At 36.2% G+C, this 9,293-nt stretch overlaps 1 long non-coding RNA gene across 1 annotated transcript; it reads left to right on the top strand.

Moving 5' to 3' along the window:
* Window positions 1-461: 461 nt before the first annotated feature.
* Window positions 462-9,293, top strand: LOC109218484. Its single transcript, XR_002066770.1, has 5 exons — window positions 462-796; window positions 974-1,039; window positions 2,253-2,385; window positions 4,917-5,003; window positions 9,254-9,293. It is a non-coding gene; the product is annotated as an uncharacterized LOC109218484 (long non-coding RNA).

The raw sequence follows: 9,293 nt of genomic DNA, 5'->3' as shown, positions 1-9,293 counted from the left end.
GTAAATAGTTTGTTTTAATATTTTGATGGACCTTTAGTGCTTTATTGATTCTATATCCCACTTGAACACATCTCAGTGTTGATTAAAATAGGTGCTTGATCAAAGCTTTTCATAAGCTCTGACATTTATCTACTTCAATTTGAATTTTTACTTATTAAAAAAATTGATTTTTAGGTCACAGTTGAAGAGGGGCGGAGCAGATTGCATAGGGCATTTACTCATATTTTTTTTGTTGGATGCTGCAGTTCAGTTGGTTCTAAAGTCTAATAAGGGTAGTAGAGTGTAACTTTCATTTTATTGTTCTGTTTCATTTTAGTGATATTTTTCTTGATAATTTTTCAAAATTTTGGACCTACTTGTATCAAATTTTGTATGTACCATCTACAACAATACTGTATGATAGACCCCATGGTCATGTTTATATAATCCCCTCCCACATCTGCTTTTATCCATTGTCAACAAAAGTCACCAAAATACCAAATACCAAAATAAGAAAAAAGAATAAGAACGAAAATGCCATACATCAGGGGTAATGAATGGAACCAGAAAAAAGAATTTTCCTTTGTCCACTGATAATGAGAGACTTCTTATCTTAATTCCAATTTTATCCCCATATATGCATGTATACCGAATAGCAAGTATGATTGATGTAACTGAGGGCAAAAGAATGTTTTTTGCTACAGATCTCTTGCACTTCCTATCATTCGAGAAAGAAAAACTTGAGCGTTTCGGTATTCATTCTCCATAGTTCAAGAGATTTGAGAGAGGAAGTAGCAAAATTCAGCACAAATCACAGGTACAAACACAATTCACAGGCCAACAAATGCCAAAATCAAAGAGAATGGATTAAAAGCTAGCAAAATAACTATGAATCAAACTCAAATATGTACTTCAGGAAGAAATTTTTACCTGATTTCGAATTGGTCGTTTTGTTTCTATTTTTCTCTCATGCTCATTTGGTTTTCTTCTCCAGCGATAGAGAAGATCATTTTCTGCTTCCTCCGCCTATAGATTAGATCTTTCACTTATCAAGTAGCTGGTATCCATCTCTCTCTCCCTCTGTGCTTTTGCCTTTTGCAATTGAATTTGTCGTTGTTTTTATATCTTAAACCTGAATTTTCACTGATTTCATATCAATTTAAATTCTGTTTCTTTTATGCACAATTGGTGGGTTTGGTTAAGTTGTGTTGATTTTCTCAATTTTGTTAATGGGTTGTACTTAATGGGTTTATTAAAAATGTTAATGGGTTTAACATTGAGATTTTAAAATTTATATTAAGCAGACTTACTGGGAGAAAAAAGTATTAAATGAAGGGAAAATTCACAGAATAGTGCAAATATTAGCATGTGCATCCAGATTTGGTTCCTTAAATACCTGATGTTGATACGGAACGGTGCTTTTCTGATGTTATGCTAAACAAAAAAATTTATTCATGTAAGTTGTGATATCTTATAGTGTGCTCTCAAGATGTATATGAGCACATTTTAATTCACCATTAGTTGTATTTATTCTGACTATTTGACAACAAATACATGCCTCATATGTATCCTCATTTACATTATATGCATTTAGACATGTTATAATTAGTAAGATGCTTGTAGATGATAATTTTATTTTTAATGATAGATTCGAATTGAGAAAGAAAAAGCGGGAAAAGGGGAAAATTATAGAACAAATATCAAACAATTCTCACGGAACGAGTTTTATAAGTTTTGTATTTTGGCAAAACAGGTTAATAGGCTAGAAATAGTTGCAATATATTCATGGATTTGTCAAGCATTTATTTCCTAATTGATCCTATTTTATTTTATCAACAACAACAATAAATCGCGTATAATCCTACGAGCGAGGTCTCGGGAGGGTAGTGTGTATGCAGATCTTACACCTACCTTGAGAAGATAGAGATGTTGTTTCTAGTACACCCTCCTCATTTATTTTATCAAAAGAAGTGGAAAAAACTAATCGATGCAAAGTCTTTTACTAGGTTCAATCAAAGAGAATTTGAGTGATTTATCTTAGAGGAATTAAATTTATTCCTCTAACTAAAATTATTGATTGTTTGGATACATGGATCTGAGAGGTTCTATTTAAATATAGGTTTCTTTTCAGCCTTTACTTCCATGTTTACCTTCTAATTATTATTTTCTGCTTGATTATTTCACTTTCTATTTGATAACATCTCATTTGCCTAAAAAATTCTTCTGTTTGTCGCTATGCATTTGAATGGGCATTTATGCATCTTCTTTCACAGAAAGAGTGCAAGTAGGATACTGCTTTACCTTTCAGGTGACATCTTGAGATGTTAAATTCTCAACTAAAGACTGCAGTGGAAAGGAAGAAGGTCAATCAGACATGCATTTTGGTTAGCTAGAGGATTATTCCATGTACGTAAACATATATGTTCTTGAGTGTTTGAATCTTAAATTAAGATATATAAAAAATTTAGAAATTGGTGCATATGGTTCTCATACAGGAATTGATTTGCAATTTGTCCTCAAGAAAAAAGTCTACAGGATTTATTTAACAATCTAATGTTTGGCTTGTAGATGCTGAGAAGCAAATAATTCTTCTTACTTATTTTTGTAGTAGTCAAACTTCATAAAGTATATTGGTCAAGTGCAGAATCAAAATTTGTAGTGCACTATTCTCTAAGTCTAAGCCATTATTTTAGTAAAATGTTGCACAAATTTTCTCCTATAATTCGATAGATTATGATGTGCCGTTGAAATTTAGTTGTAAATATATTTCTTAGTTTCATGCAGTTCTATTTGAGCCACATATAAATTTAAGTTCTAACCATAGTATTTATGGTAAGGCCAATAAGTCCCCTAAGTAGAATAGTAATGATCCATGTCTGTTGGAAAACTATGGCAAAGTTTTAAAATAACTAAGCCCTATAAATAGTGATGCTCTATGCCATTCAGCTCGAAGATGAATGTTTTGATTTAACGTAATATGCAAGATCATTAGGAAGTGATTGCATTAGACAATTGATGGCAAAAAATCACATCATTGAGTTAGAAGGTATGTGTAAGAAATTTCTCTTGTCTTTATTTCTTCTTATGATGGATATCTCATGTTGTTTTCTACTTTCCTGTTTCTTTGAAGTTATCAAGATTTGTAAATATTCTGATAGTCATACTCAGTACGGTTAAAATTTCACTCTTATTTTTCATCATCTGCAAGTAATATTATGTAGGTTTACTTTTCTTTGCTTGAATTTCAGTTTCACTTTTTTTTTAGTTTTTTTTTTGTTGGCGTAAAGAAGCTTTCTATATTTGATTTATGCATTTATGTGTTTTTATCGGTGAAGATTTCTATACGACTGGTAATTTTGAATTTTAAGAATATATAAATGTGATGACCCAAAAGGTCATCTTTTGTTTTAGAACCCCTTTTCGTGTTCTGAGGCTTTGAAAACGTCCTTTTAGCTCTCCTCGATTTGCGTGCGCAGTCCGGGCGCGATACCGGAAAGCTTTTGTATGAAAAATTTAAAAAATAATGATTTTTGGCTTAAAATATGAGTTTAGTTGACTTCAGTCAACATTTTGGGTCAACGGACCCGGACCCGGACCCGTGTTCCCACGGTCCCGGGAGGCCCGTAGTAAAATATGGGACTTGGGCGTATGCTCGCAATCGAATTCGGAGGTCCCTAACCCGAGAAATGAATATTTGAAAAAAATTGTTTGCTGAAAAATATAAGAATATATGATTATTACATCAGTTGTGTTTTTTCCTTTTTATGATGAAACATTTTAGGATGAGCATAACTCCATAATAATTTAATGTTAAGGAAAGATGGACTATGGGCAGTAATAGGTAATTTACTCCAGTATAATGTATTTACAAATATCTCCCCTTTATTGACGATCAGCGCACTATCTGTCCTCTTTTCCCTGCTCCTTTTGTTCCTCTTTTAAAAGTTTTTCTTAGAGTAGAAGTGTAAGTTACCTATCTAATATCGAATCCAATTCTGGCAGTAAGTATTTAAATCATTCGACAACTAAATCAATAAAGATTAGTTCAAGCGCTCATTACAACTACATCAAATAATATATCCTCAACAGTCGTCCACAACTTGTAATATAAATAATAGAGGAGGAGGTTTCTGTCAAAGGTTGAATTAAATTAAACAGAGACTGAAAAATAGAAAATCTAATATAATGCCAAGAAGACTATAATATATAAATAGCTATGTTGTATATGATGTAAATACTACAGAAGTTGTCCGGACCATTTACTGTCATGGATATAAAAAATGTATATTTTGATCCAAATATATGTACATAATAGCCAGCAGTTAAGCACGTAGAGTTGCCTACCTGATGTGCAACTTTTATTATATGCAATTCCAAATCAAAACACATATGATGTTGTATAGCTGATTCAATCCTAATAGTTTCAACTTTCACAATATTGGGACTGTGTTGGCACAGGCCATCCCTAACTAGTTTTCTATATATAAGAAGAGCTTGAGTTTCGACATGTGTGTTTTGTGTCTTTTCTATGAAGGTCGACGTTAATTTAGTCATTTCAGAACATCTCTCACTGATATTATATACGTGGCTTTCATTTATTTATACAGAGCTCCGTGTGTAACTATTAGACAACACCAGAGTCCAGGTGTATTTTGACTAGATAATAACAAAGGTCTCTGTTCGTCTTCGTGCACTCAAGCTGCAGATATGTTTCACTTCCTATCAATGTTGCCCATATCTTTACATCTTTTTCCTTCGTTTTTTTCCTAGGTTTGTTTTAGGTTCTCTGCACTCTTCTTAGATGTCCTTCTCTTTTCTCTTTTTTTTTTTTTTCCCTTTTGTATTCTTTTGGTAATTGTGAAGCTCAACGGTTTGTGCAGGTTCTCTTTTTCTTTTGTATTCTTTTGGGTAATTGTGAAGCTCAATGATTTTTGCAGGTTCTCATCTCATGTTTTTCTCTGATTTTATTTTTGCGACTGCTTTCTGGATGCTCCTCTATTCGGAATATGTCGTAGCGATACGAGGTTAGTGTACTTGATTACGAATCCAAGTTTTTTCAAAATCTTTGATACCAACCGACATAAAGCTATTGCAATTTTTTTTATATTAGCTTGAGAGAAAAAAGGAAAAAAAAAACATTTGCGCTCGAAAATGATTGTTTTGAAATGTAATCTTTTTCTGAAACACCAAAACACAATTCAAACACTCATGCACATTATCTCGTGTGTTCATCGTTAGACTCATAAAAATTGTATTGCATTTGGAGCAACAAAACATCAATAAAACACACATAGTTAAAAGACTTAAATTATACATACAACTCTATTCTTCTCTGCAAAAATAAGCAAAATTGAAGATAGGTGGGGATGAAGAGGAGTACTAGAAGTAGAACTAAAAGAATGGACATTGCCAATGTTAAGAGAAGAAATTGCAAAAAGATCAGGCCTTGAAACGATCAACCTTATATGTGCTGGTAAATTCTTGAAAGGGTGGCTGGTTCATGGCAGTCCTATTTTACTCCTTACATTCTAAAGTTCTTTGTTTTCCCAATAAATGAGAAACCTCCTAGGTAGTGGTGCACGCTTCAAAAAATGATGGGTATTGAGCTCGTCCCTTTATCCTTCTCTACTTAAATACTAGGGTGTGATAGTTTTCAAACCTAGTCCACTCATGACAAGCTGACACTTACCACTAGACCTAAGCTCTCGTGCTAAAGTTCTTTTTTCAGCCTCTTGTTCTGTCGTTGTTAGTAATATCATTCCCAGTTCTGTACTTCTTATTTTTTGTGTGTTTTGCTTCAGTTGCTTGCAATTTTACAACCAATCAATTGCTTAACAGAGGTTCCACTAATTAAAAGTGGCAAAATAATGGATCTTTAACTATGAACAACCACTTGAGCAGTAAGTACTCAGCGACTGCTCTATGATGCCAAAAACCATACATAAATCAGAAGAAAGCAAATACTTTGGGGTGGTTTTAATAGCCGGAGAGAATGCTGCAGTGAGCTTTAAACAATCATGAGTTAACTAAGAGAAATAAAAAGCTTTCTTTCATCAATAGAAGATTGCAACTCTGAATCATATTGCAAATTATATGTATAATAAACTCATGTGTGGTGCAGCTAGAAGTACAACTAAGGTAAAAATGAATTGGTTGTACAACTAAGGGGGTGGGAAAATTAGTATATTTAAGCTAGAACATCACGTCAACTCATAATAGTTCCATATTTCGAAATGCAACAGAAAGACTTATTTCTTGCTGAATTTAATTCAGTATGAAGTTCAGTGGTCATATGAACATGTTAACATAACAAGTGAGCAAATGCTAGCTAGAAGAGTTTAGTAGGTAAACTTTTGTTTTACCCAAACCTTGGGTGTCAATTTTTTAGTATAAATTTGGGCAAAGCTGCCATAGAGCCATGTATGATTTTGAACTGGATATGGGTAATTGTCAAAACTTTCAATAGCTAGTAAATAGGTCATGCACTGAAGTAAGACACAATATTTCCACTAGCTATCTTAGACAAAATCTCTATCAGACTAGTCTCACAGCGGTATTAGTAAGGCAAGACTCAACTACCTCCTAACCTACAACCTTAATGGTTGACCTCCACAACTTCCTACCAAGTGTCATGTCCTCGGAAATCTGAAGCCTCGCCATGTCATGTCTGATCACCTCTCCCCAATACTTCTTAGGCTGCCCTTTACCTTTTCTCGTTCCTTCCACAACTAGCCGCTCATACCTCCTTACCAGAGTGTGACGACCCAAAGGGTCATCACCTGTTTTCTCACTCATTCTGTGTCTCCGAGGCCTTGAAAACCTCATTTAGGCTTGCCTCAATTTGCGTGCGCAGTCCGGGCGCGTAGCCGGAAAGCTTAAATATGAATTCTATGTAGAAATTGATGAATTTTGATATTAATATGAATAAAGTTGACTTTGGTCAATATTTTGGGTAAACGGACCCGGACCCGTGATTGGACGGTCCCGGAGGGTCCGCAGGAAAATATGGGACTCGGGCGTATGCCCGGAATCGATATCCGAGGACCCGAGCCCGAGAAATAAATTTTTAAAGGAAATTGTTTTTCTGAAATTTATATGGAAATTTGAAATGAAAATGGTTTAGAAAGTGTTGGTATCGCGCCCGTATTTTGGTTTCGGCGCCTGGTACAGGTCTTATATGTTGTTTAAGCGCTTCCTGTGAAATTTGGTTGGAATCGGACATCATTTGACGTGTTTCGGACCTAAATATCTAAAAATGAAAGTTTATGAAGTTTGATGAAAAAGTGATAATTTTGAGGTTTGATTCCTCGTTTTTGATGTTATTTTGGCGATTTGATCGCACGGTTAAGTTCGTAGGATGTGGTTGAGTTAGTGTGTGTGTTTGGTTAGGAGCCCCGAGGGCTCTGGAGTGTTTCGGAGGTGGTTCGGGGTGTTTTGAACTTAGTAAAAGTTGCAGAAAAATCTGATATTTTGCCCAGGGATTTCCTTCTTCACGATCGCACTCTTACCATCGCGTTCGCATAGCTTCGTGTCCTTCTTTCTTCGCGTTCGCGTTCGAGCCCTCGCGAACGCGTAAGGTTATTTGACCATGAGGGCCCAGCTTCACTCTCTTCTTCGCGTTCGCGTGCATACCACCGCGATCGCGAAGCCCTGCTGTTTCCTTCCCCGCGTTCGCGTTATGGTCCACGCGTTCGCGTAAACCAATCCCAGGACCCCAGCCTTTTTCCTTCTACGCGTTCGCGTCTTACCGTCCGCGTTCGCGATGCCCTTGTTGATAACCCTTCGCGAACGCGATCCACTTCCCGCGAACGCGAAGGGCAATTTTGCCCAGTAATTTTAAATACCCAAAACAGAACAGTGACGGGATTTTTCACCCAAAAACACACGAACTCATCTTCTCCACAGTCCATAGGCAATTTCTAGAGCTCTTCTTCACCAAAGCTTCTTGGGTAAGTATTATTTAACTTGTTTCCTTCATTTTCCTTCATCATTTATCAAATTCTTAGGCTCAAATCATGTAATCTAGGGTTGAAACTGGGGAAAAATGGGTAGAGTTAGGGCTTTTCAATCTTCTTTGATTTAGACCTCGTTTCGGGGTCGAATTTGAAAATAAATTGTATATTCGGGCTCGTGGGAGAATGGGTGATACGAATTTGGTCCGAACCTCGGGTTTTGACCAAGCGGGCCCGGGGTCGATTTTGGAATTTTTGGAAGAAAGGTTGGGAATCTATATTTAGGCATTGGGTTTGATTTGTTTAGCTATTATTGATATTATAAAATCGTTTCATAGATTTGATTGAGTTGGAGCCGAATTCGAGAGGGAAAGCGGTCGTTGTGGATTGATTTAGCCGTAGAAGTTGAGGTAAGTGTTTGGTCTAACTTTGGCTTGAGGGAATAGGAGTAGAGTCTTATTTGCTAATTGCTATTTGTCGAGTACGGTGTATAGGCATGGTGACGAGTATCTATACACTGGTGTTGAGCATGACCGTGAGTCCTGAATTGCTAAATTATCGAATTCTTAATTGTTGTTTATGAGGACTTGGTTAGAAATCTTTAACACTGAGCCAGTAATTGATGAGACTGAGTATTGATTTAATTGTGTTAAGTAGAAATTGAAAAAGTTTGGTTATAGCTGGATCTCCCTTGCCGGGATGGTTATTATATTATCGTGTTCCCTTGCCGGGATAGTTTATTATATTATCTTGTTCCCTTGCCGGGATAGTTTATTATGACATCTTTTCCCTTGCCGGGACTATATTGTGTATTGTGTTGAAAAAAATGGGAGCGAGTGGTACGCCTACCACGTGATATTATGAAATGGGATCGAGTGGTACGCCTACCACGTGATATTATGAAATGGGATCGAGTGGTACGCCTATCACGCGATGTTATGAAATGGGATCGAGTGGTACGCCTACCACGTGATATTATGAGAGATGGGATCGAGTTGCACGCGTGCAACGAGAGGAAATTGGAGCAAGTGAAAGTGGTTTGTTTTCCCTTATTCTGTGTTAGAAGAAATCAGTTGTAGTCCCTATTGTTATTCCTGATATTCCGTTTTATCTGCTACCCCATAAGCATGTTTCCCCCTTCCAGCTTTAATTGTTTATTTCCCGCTATTATTTCGTTGTATTTGTATATATATATATTTGCACAGGTTTTGGCTGGAGTCTGTTCCTAGCCTCGTCACTACTTCGCCGGGGTTAGGCCAGGCACTTACCAGCACATGGGGTCGATTGTGCTGATGCTACACTCTATGCATCTTTTTGCACAGATCACAGTGCTGGAGCAGCAACTTTTAGACAGCAGTAGTT

Source organism: Nicotiana attenuata, unplaced genomic scaffold (assembly GCF_001879085.1).
Source record: "Nicotiana attenuata strain UT unplaced genomic scaffold, NIATTr2, whole genome shotgun sequence".
Taxonomy (NCBI): Eukaryota; Viridiplantae; Streptophyta; class Magnoliopsida; order Solanales; family Solanaceae; genus Nicotiana; species Nicotiana attenuata.
This window is presented reverse-complemented; position numbering and strand designations above follow the sequence as displayed.